This window comes from Caretta caretta, chromosome 13 (assembly GCF_965140235.1).
Source record: "Caretta caretta isolate rCarCar2 chromosome 13, rCarCar1.hap1, whole genome shotgun sequence".
NCBI lineage: Eukaryota > Metazoa > Chordata > Testudines > Cheloniidae > Caretta > Caretta caretta.
The window spans coordinates 10,968,557-10,986,502 of NC_134218.1; the positions used below are offsets into that span (position 1 = coordinate 10,968,557).

Below are 17,946 nucleotides of genomic sequence, written 5' to 3' on the forward strand. Positions count from 1 at the left end.
CACATTTGCTTTATGCATATGTGTAAGAATAACTACAATGAGTTACAATGAGCAATGAGTTCCAGTTCCACTGAGGATACTCTCCTTACTGAATCTATCCCAATTCCATACATGTAAGTGAGAACTTCTGAAGGACTATCATGTGCTAAGGCCAACAAACTGATGTAAAAGAAGATATTAATTTTAAAACAGGGGTTCTGCCCTTAACTTAAATGAGCCACACGCACAGTTATGGGCATCTCACAAGCAATTACAAATGGTTTCTCTTAAAAGGCAAAAACTGTCTCTAAGATTATTTAAGCTTCTGCTTGGGACTGTGATTATCATTACTACTCTCACTGAGTACATTTAAAGAATATTCCAGTTTTAGAAATATTACCAACTCCAGCAATATTCCCTTTCTTTAAAATGGAAAATACTGCTGGAACTGGAAATATCTCTAAAACCATCATTATTTATGATAGTCTATAGTTTGTAGTTTTATATAGTGCTAGCATTATGCTAGATCCTTTAAAAATAAACATAAATGCAAGGTGCCATCCCTGAGGAGCTTACAATTTAAATTAACATTGTACAGATTGGGGATGGGGTACAAGTAAAAGCAATGGAATGACCAGTTGTTTAGCACGTATCATTAGCTACACATTTTGTATGGTACTTCTTATGTTTGTTAATGTGTGTTTGAGGGTAAGATTAAAATATACAGGCTTCATCCCCAGGCATGCAGAGCACTCTGAAGCTTCAGCAAAGACCTGATCAAAATCAAGGGACAGGCTCCCACTGTCTTCCCTGTGCTGTGGATCAGGCTCATAGTGCAGAATATAGTACAAGCCGGGCGAAAAATTGTTCTCCTTAACCTCTGAGGATAGGACAAGAAGCAATGGGCTTAAATTGCAGCAACGGCGGTTCAGGTTGGACATTAGGAAAAACTTCCTAACTATCAGGGTGGTTAAGCTCTGGAATAAATTGCACATGGAGGTTGTGGAATCATCAGTATTGGAGATTTTTAAGAGCAGATAGACAAACATCTGTCAGTGATGGTCTAGATAATACTTAGGCTTGCCATGAGTGCAGAAGACTGGACTAGATGACCTCTTGAGGTCCCTTCCGTTCCTACAATGTTATGATTCTATCCCATCTGTATGGCTGAGTGTGCTAGCAAGGGTACAATGCACATTACACCTATGTACATGTTGACCCATTCCACTCTCCAGAACACCGTAGCATAGTGCACTAGTTTTCTGTTTGAAATGCAAGAGACTGGTTGGTTTGTTTTAAAAGCCAATCTATTTTTAGATGTCACCAACCCTCCACTGCCTGTATAGGACTCTTTAGGCAAGATCAGTTATGTGCATTTCAGACCAAATCCTGGTCCCACTGAAGTCAGTGGCAAAGCTCCCACTAACTGGTCCACGATTTGGCAGCATGATTTTTATAATAATTCATAATGATGAACATAGCAGAATAGAAATAATAATAAAAATAATGTGTTATCCACCAAGGAATATCTGGTGCTACCAAACTCACTTCACGTGAGTAAGACTATGGAATTCTGAATATTCATTCTAATCTGCAGAAGCAGAAAATCCATCCTGAAAATGCCTCTGACTACACCGACTTCATATTTGTCATTTTCAGTATGCCAATCCAAATTATTCCACTGAATCACTGTTCTCAAATACAAGAAGCCTGCACATAACAAAGCATTAGATCTTGTTAATATAAAAAATAAGTAAGAAAGAGGGGTTTTTAAATTATTCATATAATTGTTTAGAGAAAATGAGTTGAATAGGAAAAACTGTACTTTTAGTTATTTTCAGATGCATAATTAGCTTTCTATGATTTTTGTTCATCATTTATTATCCATGGACATTTTTACATGTACACTAGAAGTGATGGGGCCAAATCCTGTTCTCTAATACACAATTCCTGGTACTTCACTGTGGCCCATATTTTAGTGTTTGTAAATATAAACCAGTGGTCTGTATACACTTTTAATTTCAAACTTGAAAAACTATACATCAGACAAAAGAAAAATCTTGGACTGAGGGTTACATATCATGCTTCAGTCCATTATTCCCTGTGATTTACTTTTTTCATATTTATTTTTTTCAACTGAATGGCACCACCTATATACAAACTGAAACAAAAAGTTCATCTAATTTCTTAGCCACCATGTGGCTTCTTCTGCTACCTCAAATTTAATTAGTGAAATATACAGTTTGTTGTGACCAAGACTAATTTACTTGGTTTCTTGGAAGACACCAGAAAAAACCTTGCATTTATAGTGTTTTGAAAGTATGGCGCCCAACTATCTTGGCTTCTTCCAGAGCAATAAGAACATGTAAAAGCTCATCCCCAAGATGTACCTTAATCTAAAATCAGAACACAAATCATTTGGGATACTCCTGGCCAAGGATTCTCATGCCCTGTCTTCAGTAGAGCTACACCAATTTTACACCAGCTGAGGATCTGGCCTTCTGACTGTTGCAAAAAACAACTGCAATCTCTGGCTGTTTAAAGGCCATTTTATGCTACTTATGGCCTTAATCCATCCCGCGGTGTTCTGAATGAAAGACCCTTTTACTAGGCTAACATATAACTGCAGGTCAGCTATACTTAGTGGCAGGGAGGGATTATTTGTTTCTGGTTTTTACTCCTTGTATAATCCTCTTGAAAAGTTAAACTGGTTGCAGGATGTTTCAAATGGAAAAAAAACGCTGGTCTTTGGAACAAAGAGAGTTGATTTAAAAGCTAAATTCTACATTAGTACTGACAAAGTACATCTGTCTTCTGAGAACTCATACATTTCCTCTTCTGAGTTTTAAAAGAATGCACATTTATTTACAAAACAAAATGCTGACACAGTTCAACAAGCACATTTATATTTTCGTCCTTGCCAGCACAGATACTTCTGCCCACATAAGAGATAAATGACAGCGTCTCTCACAAGGAAATGCCATGTCAAGTGCTTGAGTGGCAGTGACAAGCTGTACTCTTATGAAATGTTAGGGCCAACCCATCTCTGCAGGAAACCATTCAGCAGTGGCACTCCATTGTGCTAGAGACTGTACAAACATAAAACCGAACCATCAATAGATTTATAAGTTGAAAGTTGGCACTGTCATATTTAGTAAGCACCTATGAGGACGGTAGCTTTTATTAACTGCACATTTAGCCAGTTCAGTCTGAAATGTTTCAGCCTCTGGCATCATCTAGTTCCCACTAGGCATGTTCAGATACTTCAGACAGGTATTTAGCATAGTCAGTCCCATATGTGAAACATGATACCTATATTTACAACAACCAGCACCTTAAGTTCTTGGGGCAGGTTGGCTAGGGGACCTGGGTGGAAAATGAAGGGCAGCTGGAGGAAGCCCTGAATAGTTATCTGAATAAACATGGATTTGCTTGCACTGCTCACTTTATCTGCCGGATAGTCCCACACATCTATATAATAAAGTTGTGGCCTAATTAAATCCATATCAAGTGCCTCCTATCCTTCTTTCGGTATAGCCAGACAATGTTTATTGGAAGGACTTCCTGGAGAATAGATCACACTTGTATTCAATTACATTTTCATACACAGTATGAAAAAGTAATTGTACCATTAGTAATACATTAATTACTAATGGTGCAACAAATATCATTTTGTTTGGTAGAATAGAAGGGTGTTTTTTGGGAGGGGGTTCTGTATTGGTTTTTAGAGTGTACAAGTTCCATATACTTCTACACTTCAATTCTAATTAGTAACAGTGGTGTTGATGGACTTTCTCACTGGCCCAGAAGTGACTGCTAGTCTCCCCCAAGATACCTTTTTTCACTGTAAACAGTTTCTCTGTCTGGCACTTATTCTCATTCTTACCTCATTCCCTGAAGATGAAATCATCCCCCAATGCCTCGTAACAAAAGTGCGTATGTGACTTCAGCTCTTTAGTTGTTCTTCAAGAGATCTGATCCTGTGAAGTTCTGAGTACCTGCACCAGGGTGCTGACTGCGCACTTCTGCTAAAGTTAATAGAGTTGAGGGTGCTCAGCCTGTTGCAGGATCAGGACCCAGGTTTAGAACCTCCTCATCTTTGGGAATATTGATAATCTTTCCCAGGAGAATTAGTTTTAACCATAGTCTGACCCTGAGACATCTGCCTGCTCATTGTGATATCAATAGTCCCTAAAAATCACACACCTTACCTCAGTTGTTGTGTAATATACAAAGCAGCTACAAAACATGCTTTATCTAATTTTGAAGTCATGGGACCGCAAGAGTCTCTCTTCAGGTACTGTATATGAATATTTGGGGGAAATTTACCCTTCCTAATTCCACAATATGCTCCTACCATTTCTTAGTTTTACATAAGTGGTTTCTTTTTGTGGATATTGCACCAGAATATTATAATCCTTTCAGAGTATATGAAAGAGAGAAAATTAAACCTGTAAGATCAAAATACTCCAGATAAAATGTAGCAGCTGACTTAAGTTTCTATAACAACTGAAAAATATACACCACCTATGACAGCAAAGAATTTAGGATTTATCTTGATGGTTAATAGAAGTACATCAATTTGTGCTCTTCATTTTTTCTCCTCTTGGGTATTTTTAAGTTTGAAACCTCCAAAAGGTTTGACCTCAGTATAAACACTCTGTAAGCTAAAAATATATTTTAATATGTACATAAAACATTATTTTTGACTTATAGTTTTCTCAATCAGTATAATTTGTACATCAAAGTATTTTCCACTCTAATTCCTATACCACTTCTCATCTCAGCTGAATCACACAGTACTCTCTGGATTATTCTATGTCTGTACTTCTATTTTAAACTTAGCTTATTTCTCTCAAAAGGGAAACACATTTAATACATCTGTTATTCCTGCACATTGTTGGCAGCTCTATAGTGACCAGAAAAATAGGACGTTTCTAGTTGCACAACAAAAAAAAATTAAGGGAGTTTGTATTTTTATTTTGTCGCATCATCAAATTCACTGTGCATTTTCTATGCTAGGAAAGAATTAACAACCTTCAGCCAAGAATCTGCAATCAACAGGTTGCACTAAGAGTAAAATAATAACCTTAATCCATCTTTTAAAGTTTTGGAGACTGGACTAACAGATGTAAAAATACTGATTATAAAGCTGTCTCAGACAGACGTGGGACTGGTACTAAAATGCTCTATGTTTTGGAGAAAAGCTTCCCTCATCTCGAATTTAAATAATTACTGCATTAAAACAAGCACAACTTAATGATTTATCTCATTCTGCATAGAATTTCTATCCACATAAAGTAACAACAAAGCACTTGCTAACCTTTAGGCGGTCAGTCCATAGGCAGGTGGAGTGGTACAAGTCTCTCTGGAATAGCACTGAAACAAAAGAAGCATCCCGTTTCCTTTTTCAATTTTCTTTTTTTTTTTTAAACTGATCATTGAAGGTTTTGCAGTGGGGTGTGTGGAGGTGGGGGTGATTTCAGCCCATGCTTGGCGTGGGAAGAGTTTTAATGGCTGTTGCTGGTAATATGGTTTGCCTGTTACAGTGTCTGCACTACTGCAGCTCTGTGTGGGCGTAAAGAAATGACACGACTGGGTTTCAAACCATTACAGTGAACATTTGCAAACAGATTAAAAAAAAAAAAAAAACATCGGGTACAAATGAAAAATTATTTTTTTCTTTCTTATATTCTCTCTTGGTTTTTAAAGGAGCCTTCTTTTTTAACCTTGAAGACTTAATAGATTTAATGCCCTTTCACTCCATCCAGTTCTCCTTCTGGGCCTATAAGATAAAGAATGTAGCTGAAATATTTAGGAAGATTCTTGGTTGTGTTTTGCAATAAATGTTTCACTATCATCTTTATTTCCACTCTTCAAGGGATTACAAGAAGTTAGTCTTTTTAAAACTCCTTATCAGAATAATTTTTATTTTCTGTAGCATCATTTACATATGCCTTGTAAAACACTTCAGTGACTTAATCATACAGAGTTTTAAATTATACAGAGCTTTATTCAATATAAAAGCAACCCGTTGAGATTTGATTGAACAGGACTCTGAAGGGCCAAATTTTGCCCCCTCTTCTGGGGACACAGAGGCTCCTGATTCAGTCAGACAAGTAGAAAATAGGTGGCAGAATTTAAGCACTGTGCAGGAGATCCAAAAGCAGAGCTCTATGTGTGAAGGCAGTTATCTGAGGCTTCCTGCGCTTCAACATGAAGGGGGGATTTAGAGGTGCCCTATGGAAGGGGTGGAACTGGCAGATTCATAACTATAAAGATTCATCAGCTATTCTTCTGCAAGGAGAGGGAGTGCACTAGCCACTGGAACTAATCTATATTCCAAGAAAGAGTGATTAATTCCGATAGTCAAAAGTGCAATTTATCACTTCACATCACTATCACATGTGTGAGTATGACACCCAGATTTTTAGAAAAATATGTAAGCATTTGGCACACAAAAATGCAACGCAGTGAGCCCAATTTTCATGTGCTGTTAACATGATTTCATATTATTATTATTTATTGCTTGTATTACAGCAGCACCTAGAGACTGCCACCAAGAATGGAGCCTATTGTGCTAGGCTCTGTACAAACGCACATACAGTCTCTTTCCCCCCAAAGAACTTGCAATCTAAGTGGATAGACAAAGGTCGGGGGGGGGCATAGAAGCGAAGTGACTTGTACACGATCACATGGCAGATTAGTGGCAGAACTGAATTAAGAATCCACATCTATTCACTCCCAGTCCAGTGCCCTATCCACTATATCACCCTGTCACCCCCTATACTGTGCTGTAGCTTTTATCCCAAAGAATCTGTGTTGGGGTGTCCACCCCACACAAGACGGGAAGGGGTTAAGGTGGCCAGGTAGGCCTATTAACTCCAAAGGCTGCACCAGAAAAAAAGCCAAGGAGCAGGGAATTTGATTGCAATAAGGTTCAGCTGTGCAGGAATAGGCGGGGCCTATAAAACCAAGAAGTTGGCAACAGACGGGTTGCTACTGGGAAAGAGCAGACACACTCTGGGAAGAGGGAGGAGGGTTTGGAACTGGTACTCCCAGAGAAGGGGGAACCAGCAGTCCAGGGAAGGAGCAGTGAGAGCTGGGAGAGTAAAGCCCAGAACTACTGGGTTGTGTGTGCCTGGACTTGAATCCGGAGTAGAGAGCAGGCCCAAGTTCCCCTACCAACCTCCTACTTGAGTCAGTGAATGGGAAGACTGCCTAGGACTGCTGAAGGAAAGAATTGAATATACCCCAAAATGGGGAGAAACTGAGTGACCTGGCGAGAGGGGTGAGTCATGAAGAGAACACTGCAGTTCCTGGAGTGAGAGAGGAGCTCCAGACTACAGAGAGAGAGTAACAATGGGCAACGGCGAGAGAGGGTGTTGACCTCACGGAGTTAATCCCCAGAGCAGCCAGGAAGAAGCGCTACACTAGCCATGAGTGGGGCACCCCATCACAGGATCCCCAAGTGCTTTACAAATTATATTCATATAGCCCCACAGAAATGCAGCTACCTGACACTGCATAACATAATGGAGAGGGGACATTTTGGCCAATGGTACCAAAGACCCCTACTCTTAAGAACTGTGGAAACGTTCAAGTTCACATAACAGACAAAATGCTGGTGATTTAAGTCTCATCAAAAGACCCAGGCAAAAAATAAACCTTATGGAGTTCAATTTATTTGCCTCCAAAGGAGTTCACTCACTCCTACCGGAGTTGGAATCTATAGTTCCAAGGAGTCAGTGTTTTCACACCTTATTGTTATTTATTATTTGTATTTTAGTAGCACCCATCACATGCTAAGCAATGTCCACACACAGGAAGATAAGGTGTAAGCTCTTAAGAGCAGGCACTAAGAAAACCAAGAACCTCACTCATGTGACCATTGTGAAGCCTCACCGAAATAGCTGTTTTCTTTTTACACAGAACATGGGACTTTGTTGGAGTAAGGCAAAATCATTATCCCTAAAGCTACTCTGTCTCTCTGCTTTGTAGTTGAGATTCTGTCTAGGATGCTTCTCAGACCTCTTCATGCCTGGCTTTTTGCTACGGGTTTAACATAATAATACACATATCCTCATAATCTGATACTGCAAGATTATTCCTTGCCCCTGCAAGTAATCTTATTGGGTCAACAGAAGTAAATGCATGAGTAAAAATTGCAAGTTTAGGCCTATGGTGCTCAGATTACTAATCCACCCCTCTAAAATAGAAAGCCAGAATGAGATACATTTATTAAAAATGAATTACATTATGATGTATTAAAAATACTTTCATTTCCATATCTTCCTGGTAGAACATACCATAAAATATCTAGCGCTGATAAAAGAACCAGTTTGAGTGTGTTTGTGATGGTGTAGGGTCTGGCAGCAATGGATACTCGGACTCTTTTAATGACAGATGATAGCAGGTTATAGCCAACTCTAATGAAACTTTTCCAGACAGAATAGCTGATGAATCTTTATAGTTATGAATCTGCCAGTTCCAGACAAAGATGTCAGTGGCGTCAGTACTGACAATAAAAAAGTGTAGAGGTGAAAGATACAGAGTTCCGAGCAGAGTGTTACATTCATGTAGACTCTGACAAGTTTGTGTGTGATAATACAGTATAATATGGACTCTGAACTGAAACTGCTTAAGTCAATTCACTTAAGACTGTAGATTTCCTAGCGCTCTAACTCCATGTGTGTTGCAGAAGCAACAAGTCAGACTCTTATCTCTTAAATTATCTGTTCCTTTCAACATTAATGTAATCTTTGTGTAGATAAAGGGACTGCCTCAGACTGCTCAACACAGAAACTCCTGACCAATTAAGCAGTTTTTGTGTCATGGTTCTTAAGATCTTGCAGCCCTCAAGACATGTCCTAAAAGTCCTCATCTTCTAATGACATTTCACATGACAAAACCACTTGGATTTCTGAGGATAAAATCTGTGCTGCAGCTCCTGGAGGGGGGAAAAATTGGGAAAGGGAGCCAGAGCCAGAGGGATTAGGGAGAAGGAGCTAGGACATGGCTCTGAGGGGAAATAGAGACTGGTTAAGAAAGAACACTGGTGTGCGGGACCCAAGTAGGGAATCTTGCATCAGGTACAGTACTGAGATGGGAGCAAAACTGGGACTTGGGGGGAGAAAAGTACTGGCTGGGTGAGGGGACTGGGACAAGGAGTCGGGGAGGGGACTAGGATGGGGACCTGGGTGGTGTGGAGAGACAGGACTAGCACAAGGACAGGCTAGAGGGGACACAGGCAAAAGAGGTCAGGCTTGGAGAACAGCAGCAGAAGAGTTCATGCCCACAACAGCACATTCTCCTACAGAACCTGTAAGGTTATCTCTACACTATAATTAAAAACCCACTGCTGGCCAGTGCCAGCTGTCTCAGGTTCATGGGGCTCAGGCTGGGTGACAGTTTAATTGCTATGTAGATGTTAGCTCTGGGATCCTGCAAAAGTTTGTCTCTCTCACCAACAGAAGTTGGTCCAATAAAAGACATTACCTCATCCACCTTGACTCTCTAACCTATTACTTCTGTCAGTTACTCTGTTAGCTCAAGTGGCAGAGGTCCGTGTTGTGGATCTAAAACAGGGATTGGCAAACTCTGGCATGCGACCTGTCAGGGAAATCCACTGGTGGGGCCGGGACGGTTTGTTTACATGCAGCATCCACAGCTTCAGCTGATCACAGCTCCCACTGGCCACGGTTCGCCATTCCAGGCCAATGGACGCTGTGGGAAGAAGCGTGTGCCGAGGGATGTGCTGGCCGCTGCTTCCCGCAGCCCCAGTTGGCCTGGAACGGCAAACTGTGGCCAGTGGGAGCTGCGATCGGCCAAACCTGCGGACACTGCAGCTAAACAAACTGTCCCAGCCCACCAGCGGATTTCCCTGAGGGGCTGTGTGCCAAAGGTTGCCGATCCCTGATCTAAAGAATCCAACCCTGCTAATGAACTGTACAGGACTCAGTATAAGTCCATATGATGTAATTTCTGTTTTTCAGTTTGCTGTTTCAAAATGCTAGGTAAATTATGCTACTAAAATGGATGTTAAACCATATTTAAAAAAATATTATGGTTGCAAAATCAGGTACTCAAAACTTAGGAAATGCCCATGCAACCTTAATTCAGCCTCCTTGTGCATATACAGTATGATACAGTCTTATATTACGTGATTATGTATTATTTTTTCTAAATGGCCCCTGCCTCATTTGTAAGTTGACTGAAAACCTTTAAAGGAAGGATTAAGAAGACGGAGGTATTTGAATAGGTCACAGATATTCAAAGCAGGAGAAATGAACATACCCCAGTAAACTGACAGCTATCTGTAGCCTCATATTACTAATACGTAATAGCAACAAATAAAGACTAATATTAAACTTTAATAAGAACTAAATACAACTCCTCCATTTGCACAAACTTCCAAGCTGTTAATATTTTGTCTACATATAAAAAATTAGTAAATTAGCACTTTAATTGCTTATGGCAAAAAAATGTTGAGTAGTAGTACAATTTAAAGGTAAAAAATTTGGAGATTAGATTCAGTTATTCCTAATTAGAATTCAAAAACTCATAGAGATATGAATAGCAATAAGTTGTTTTCTTCTTTTTTTCCCCCCACTTGGTAACTTATTCTAACCATTGAAATTTAATTTCACTCAAACTATTCTAGGATCCTATTAGGTAACAAAGTAACCTGATGAGGGAGAATAGGAAGAGCACACTACAAAAACCAAATGCTATTCTATTACACTTTAATCCTGATTGTTTTCATTTTTTTCCATTAATACCATAATTCTTTGCACTTCTAATGCACTCCTGTAAGATTCTAAAAGCACTTTACAGAGAAAAATTCAGGATGTCTCACATCTTTGTTCTATTATACCAATTTACAGCTGTGTAAACTGAGTTAACTGGAAGAAAGAGTATGTGATTTAACCAAAACCACGAGGCAGGGGCAATGCTGGGACCAGAAACCAGGAGTCCTAATTTCCAATTCCCTTCTCTGTTAGAATATTCACTGTGTCAAAACCACTTTTCACAAATTTCTTCTGCTATAGTTACTTATTATTTTAACATTATTTTATTGGAACTACAAGGGTTTCAAAGTTCATTATTTCTACTAAACTAATTTTTCATTTGTCATTGCTAAAAGGATACTAAAGTCATGATTTTTTCAAGCTATTCTGAAAGAGGCCCTCATCTTGGGACCTGTAAGAGTAAATAATAATAACTAATATGTACGAGGCTAGCCATAAATCTTTGGGCTTAATGGAAAAGCCCTCATGTTTTATGAAAAATATGTAAATTTTTAAACAATTCAGTACATTCATCATTTTAAAAGAAAATTATATATATTTAGATAATATAAAAGTTTACACTTATATCTACTAAAACTAAAGTAAATTCACACTCAGAGCCACATTTTTCAACAATAACCTCCATTTTTGTGCCTGCACAAATAACTGCAGACACAGTTTTGCACCAGAAATTATTTGCAGGCACAATTAAGGTCACTTAGGGTATGTCTACACTGCACTCTAAGCCCAGACTCTGCCTCAGATTTAAGCCCAGGCTCCCGCTCTGTCCACACAAAAATCAGTCTGACTCAGCTCAGCAAACTCCTAGGATGCAGGTCCTAGGACCCTGCTAAGGGGGATGGGTCAGAGCCCCAGGCCCGCTGCGACTTGGATCCAAATCCTATCATTTTGCAGTGTGGAAGCAGCTCAAGCCACAGGCCCAAGTCAGAAGATCTGCATAGTGCTGTATGGATGTGTTAGTACAGCTGTGAGACCCAGATCCAGCAATTGTAAACACAGGTTTACAATGCAGCATGAATGCTGAAATGCAGCCTTAGAAACACTGAGTCCACAAGCCTGGGTCCCACAGACCTGGGTTCACATTGCAGTGTAATGAGATGCTTGGATGTCAAAGTGATCCTAATCACACCTGCAATAACTGCAGGTTCAAAAGTAAAGGCCCAGTTGAGGCCAACCTGAAAATTTAGGCTAAAATCCTTACTACTTTGAAGTAACTTTTCATCCGTAGCCAAGTTTTCATCCGTAGGCTCTAAGGATCAAAATTCAAATCTCTTGTTAAAATCCCTAGCTGAGGTCTGTACTGCCTACATACTAGAATGTTTAATTCTTAACCACTCGTGTTCTTGCTTTTCTAGGTTTGTCAGAACCTTAATATTAAAATGTAATTTTTCTTTCCTGAATAATTTATTATTATTAATTACTATTATTTACTGACTTATTTGTATTTAGGTAGAGTTTGAACATCCCAATCAGAATTGAAGCCACCTTGTGTTAAGCATTGTGAGAACATATAGGAAGACAAAGTCCCTAATGTTAAGAGTCTATAATCTAATTTAAAACAAGACACAAAAAAGTATGTAACAAACAATAGGAGTGAAACAAGAAAGGAGGAGGAGGGGAAGAGTAAGAAGGACGTGTTTCTATCGGCTAGCTGTGGACTTGATCCAACTCCCATTACAGTCAATGGGTGTTTTTAAATTGACTTCAGTAGGCCTTAGATGAGGCCCTATATGCAAAACTTAATGGTTCTGAATCATTAAATTTTTTAAAATATATAATTAAATGTATATCTGTAATTCCCAATTTAACTACTGTTAGCTGCATTTTCCTTTAGACCTCACAGTACAAGAGGTCTGGAGAAGGACACCTTTATGGACTAAATCAATATTTCATGGCTAAAGGGCAACATGGAGGAAAACTGAAGATAAGTGGAAGAAACAGAGAGCTGAGGCTGGCTTCAGTGGTAGAGCAGAGAGGATGTGGGTTATAATGAAGAACTCCCCTTTCTGCACCAACCACAACTACACTGAAACTGTGAAGGGGGGAGGCATTGGGGACACATACTAACTCTGAAGTACTCTTGTGCTAGAAAACTGCTGCTACAGAAACTTAGTGGTATGTATTTGGAGACTCCCTGGAGCATCGTTTGTCATGTATTGAGTATCTTCCACATGTAAAGTGGGAAATATTAGGGCTTGGATACAATTTATTTTGAGACACTGAAAATTTGGGCCTATCTGAATCATCACCCATTTAGCACAGTATGAAAATCCAAGGGGACATAGGACTGGTATTACTAATTATATTTCTGTGTCCCATTTCCCTCTCTCGAGCATGTATGCTTTTACAAAACTGAGTAATCTGAGCTGTATCCACTACAAAGGTTAATACTCCAGGGTACGTACCCTAATAAGTTTTGATTTTTCTGTTCTGACGTATCATGGGGGGAAAGGAGTATGCAAAAGAGAGAATTCGATACCAAGTATCTGATTTTCACTGAACATTACCCCTCTAAATATAGGTAAAATTGTGTAAAAAAAGGCCCAATTAAGTTTTGGATTAGCAAAAAATGCAGCATCAGGTTCTAACATAAAGATTGTGTTAACTCTTTTTTTAAAAAGCTTAGTTCTAAAATAAAATTTGTGGCTGGGACCTCAGAAATGGAATATCCAAAGCAAATTTATTTTGCCTTTCTCGCTTATGTAATGAAAAAGTGAGATCTGGATCTGGGTAACTCAAAAGCAGAGTCCATTTTATACCACTGTGTCTGGGAATCACCAAGGCTACTTTTAGTTTGACAGATACTGCTCAAAGAGAAAATAATCCAAATAAATAGTGTTGAGGAAGGATTATCAGTTTACCAAAAAAAAAAAAAAAAAAAGTAAGTCAATCTCTGAAGACTAAGAACATTCTTTGATTCTGATGCTCAAGGTCAATATGTCACTTGGAGTAAGAAAGCAAAGCAAGGGTCACGGAGACCAATGTTAGAAGAATTTCCTTTCTTTCACTTCTTAGATCACTGACCATTAGACAAATAATCAGAGTGAATACAAAATGTCCATATATGAGTGTTGTAAATAAAGAGGCTAAAAAACAAACTGTGCTATCACTTACAAACTATGTACCCTTATTATCACTTGGAAGGACATACAAAATGATGGATAGTGTAACAAAAATGTTCAGAGCACTTTACAATATAGCAATATATAAAATCAGAGATTAAGGCAATTAAACACAACAACCAGAACATAGCACTTTAACCTGCTTTTAAGAACTGTTATCAACCGGGAATTATAGATAATCAAAAACATATTCCAAAAAAGCACTCACTCCCATTTCTCAAGATTGTCTTTTGATAGTGCCCAGAATTGAGGGCCCCATTTTGTAAGACGTTGTTATACAAAGACATTGTAAAAGATAGTTGTTTCCCCCAAAAGTTTACAAGCAAGTCTGAGAAGACACAACAAGTGCAAAAAACAAAGAAAATGGGACAAGAAGGATGACGACAACACTGATTTAAAAAAAAAATGGTTACTTGACTAACTTCATGCTGTCAATTACATTTTGAAAAATTATAAAAAAAGTCCCTACTTTAATTGCAGGATGATTGTCAAATAATTGCATCTGAGTTGCAGACAAACCATGGAAAATTGTGGAAAAGTAATAATGGACATTATTATTTGTGGTAATGAAATCCATTATTAGTTTTCTGTGATTTTCCACTGTCAGCTGCCCAAGGCTAAGAGCGGGGGCTCCCGCTCTCAATCGCCATAGGCCCGCCTGAGAGTGAGGGCCCACAGCTGACAGCGGGGGCCCTGGACTGACAGCGGCAACACTGGGCTGAAGGGGGGCTCCTGCTGTCGGCTGAACTGGGGCTGAGAGCAGGGCTTTGTATGCAACTCCAGTGGGAAAGGTTACCACCACTCCTCCCGGAACCTAAACCAGTGGAGGGGTGATTAAGGTGAATCACATAGGTTGTAAACAGCTCCCGAAATGTGCCATCCCATGGAAAGACTTTTATATACTGGTTCAAACTGTGTTTTCCAGAGACCAGCAAAGAAAGGGCTTTTAATATAGAAATGCTGTATTTAAACTGACACAGAACTTTCTTTCCGATCCAGCAAATGTCCAAGGGGTACACCAACCTTTGTGGAAGGGTTGGAAAGTCTTTGGCCTACTAGGGCCCATAAGAGTGCTTGGTGACTCCTGGTATATTTGGAGCAGGGATGGGCAAACTTTTTGGCCCGAGGGCCACATCAGGGTATGAAAATTGTATGGCAGGCCATGAATGCTCACAAAATTGTGGATTGGGGTGCGGGAGGGGCTGATGGCTCCAGCTCTGGGGTGCAGGCTCTGGGGTGGCACCAGAAATGAAGAGTTCAGGAGGGGGTTGGGGTGCAGGAGGGAGGGCTCCAGCTGGGAGTGCAGGCTCTGGGGTGGGGCTGGGGATGAGGGGTTTGGGGTGCAGGAGGGTGCTCTGGGCTGGGACCAAGGGGTTTGGAGGGCAGAAGGGGGATCAGGGCTGGGGCAGGGGAGTGTGAGGGCTCCAGCAGGGGTGTGGGCCCTAGTTTGGGGTGCAGGAGGGTGCTCCAGGCTGGGACCGAGGGGTTCAGAGGGCAGGTGGGGGGTTGGGGCACAGGGTATTGGGGTGCAAGCGCTGGGTGGCGCTTACCTCAAACAGCTCCCAGAAGCAGCGACATGTCCCCACTCCGGCTCCTATGTGGAGGCGCGGCCAGGTGGCTCTGTGGGCTGCCCTGTCCGCAGGCGCCGCCTCTGCAGCTCCCATTGGCCGCAGTTCCCGGCCAATGGGAGCTGTGGTGGCAGGGCTTGGGGCAGGGGCAGCATGCAGAGCTCCCTGGCTGCCCCTACGTGTAGGAGCCAGAGGAGGGACATGTCACTGCTTCTGGGAGCTGCACGAAGTGGGGCAAGCCCCCTACCCCACTCCCCAGCTGGAGCACCAGAGCAGGGCAAGCCCCAGACCCCGCTCTCCGGCAGGAGCTTGAGGGTTGGATTAAAACATCTGGAGGGCCAAATGCAGCCCCCAGGCTGTAGTTTGCCCACCCCTGATTTAGAGAGTGTATAAAGATATTTATTGGGTTTTTTTAATGTTTTCTCCATAATCCTTTTATTTTAGGAATAAATTTGCTTGCTTAGAGAGAGCTGTGTGGTAACAACTGCAGTACACTGTTCAGAGCCTTCAGAGATAAAGCAAAGCACAGGTGCTGGCCTTTAGGCAGATTGGCTTGCTGGAGGTATCAATGTACTTGGGGACTCCCAACACTTCCTGGAAGCATCTGTTATCAGCGTCTTGCTGGCACTGGGGTAGCAATGGCATTCCCTGGCAGACATCTTTCTGATTTGTCCACCAATGAAAAAATGCAAGTAAGAATCCTGGAACAAATACTGGCAACTTCACGTTTTGCCTATTTGGTTGATAGACCGACCTCAGCCATCCCTGAAATGTCTCCAACCAGCTTGAGGCATGTTCTCATTGATGTTAATGGGTGATCTTGAAAATCTGTTCTAATTCAAAGGATGGCACAAAACCTTTCTTGAGGCAAGAAGTCTTTCACTGTCTTTGAGTTGAGAATTGCCCCTATGAATTCTACTAGTTGGGCTGGAAGTAGATTTGACTTGCTGAGGTTGATCTTGTCCATAAACTTAGCCACTCTATCCCACTGAAAGTAGTCATATTTAGGTAGGAGAGATTGGGAGTTGGCTCTCCTAACTGCAAACCGGCCAAAGAGTAGATTTTTCTACCAGAAAGTTACAGTCTTTGTGACAGTATATCCTTTAGGGTAGATTTAGATGGGTCAGATTTTCTCATCCTCTCATTAGCAGCTGTCATAACTAAGGTGCCTGGAGTAGGATGAATATAAAAATACTTGCATTCCCTCAACAGAACTTGATACCTGTGGTTTGCACACTTTGATGTGGCAGAGGTTAAAACTGGGGTAGCCCATAAATCTTTGGGTCCAAAATTCCCTTGTTTATCGGCATAGCAACTTGACCTTGAAAGACCAGATAGAGATTATCAAATAATTTGTATGTCATCTCTTGAATGAGTTCTAAAGGAATCTCAAGTGTCTATGTCATCCTTTTGATGAGGTCCTGAACTGCATTAAAGTCATCAATCATAACAGGGACTGATATCACCACTGCTTCATTCAAAGAAGATGAAAATACCACAGCTACTATGGTGTCCCCCTGATGCTCTGTGAAATCACTTTCACTCAGTAGTTCATTCATGCTCCTCTGGAGTAATGTCCTGAAACCCTGTCGTGCTCAGCTGCTGGAGATTTTACTCCTGGAGAGATTATGTGCCAAAAAATTAAAAATTCTGCAAATTTTAGTTGTCAAAATAATGCAATACAATGTTACCAGTTTCAATTGCTTTGATAAGTTATTTAAACTACAATACAGAAAAAAAAGGCACAATAACTATTCAGCATTTCCTAAACACATGAAAGTTAAGTTACAACTACTTGGTAACCGGTACCCTGCATTCCAGTTATAATCCTGGATTTTCATTTAAATTACATTGCAGAACACCAAACAGGGGGAAAAAAAACTAGAATGTCATTTTAAATTTCTCAGACTTTCACATATGAAAGTCATACAGTTTTGCTAGTCATTGTCCTGGACTTAGCTGGGTACTTTGGGAAATGCTTGGTTCTGATTGTCCTGACATTTTATTGACTGCTTGGTAAATGTTTTATTTGCCCTCAAAAGTCCTTTTTATTAAATGGGTAAGTAAAAATCTAACCCTATTGTGCCACTTTGGCACAAGAAAAAAGTGAGAAAGTACATAGATCTTCCGAGCTGATTCCCTTACTGTCATTTATAAGGCTTTACATCACTCTGGCTATGTAGGGGCCTTAAAACGTTTACAGGTTTTTATGCTTCTGGGGGAACTGACTGAGAATGGGAACAGTTAAGTAACAATAGAATAATTAACAATGTTACTATGCAGACAGAAAAGGAGTACTTGTGGCACCTTAGAGACTAACCAATTTATTTGAGCATGAGCTTTCGTGAGCTACAGCTCACTTCATCAGATGCATACCGTGGAAACTGCAGCAGACTTTATATATATACACAGAGAATATGAAACAATACCTCCTCCCACCCCACTGTCCTGCTGGTAATAGCTTAT

General features: G+C 40.4%; 1 protein-coding gene and 1 long non-coding RNA gene across 2 annotated transcripts in view; one reads left to right on the top strand and one right to left on the bottom strand.

The window, feature by feature from the left end:
* The window catches only part of ZNF831 (zinc finger protein 831), a 33,818-nt gene extending 28,313 nt beyond the window's left edge, over positions 1-5,505 (bottom strand). Inside the window, exon 1 of the mRNA XM_048820451.2 lies at positions 5,303-5,505. The gene's annotated coding sequence lies outside the window, so the exon portion shown is untranslated. The remainder of the gene's footprint in view (positions 1-5,302) is intronic.
* The window catches only part of LOC142068807 (uncharacterized), a 65,613-nt gene that overhangs the window by 33,233 nt on the left and 14,434 nt on the right, over positions 1-17,946 (top strand). The window lies entirely within an intron of this gene.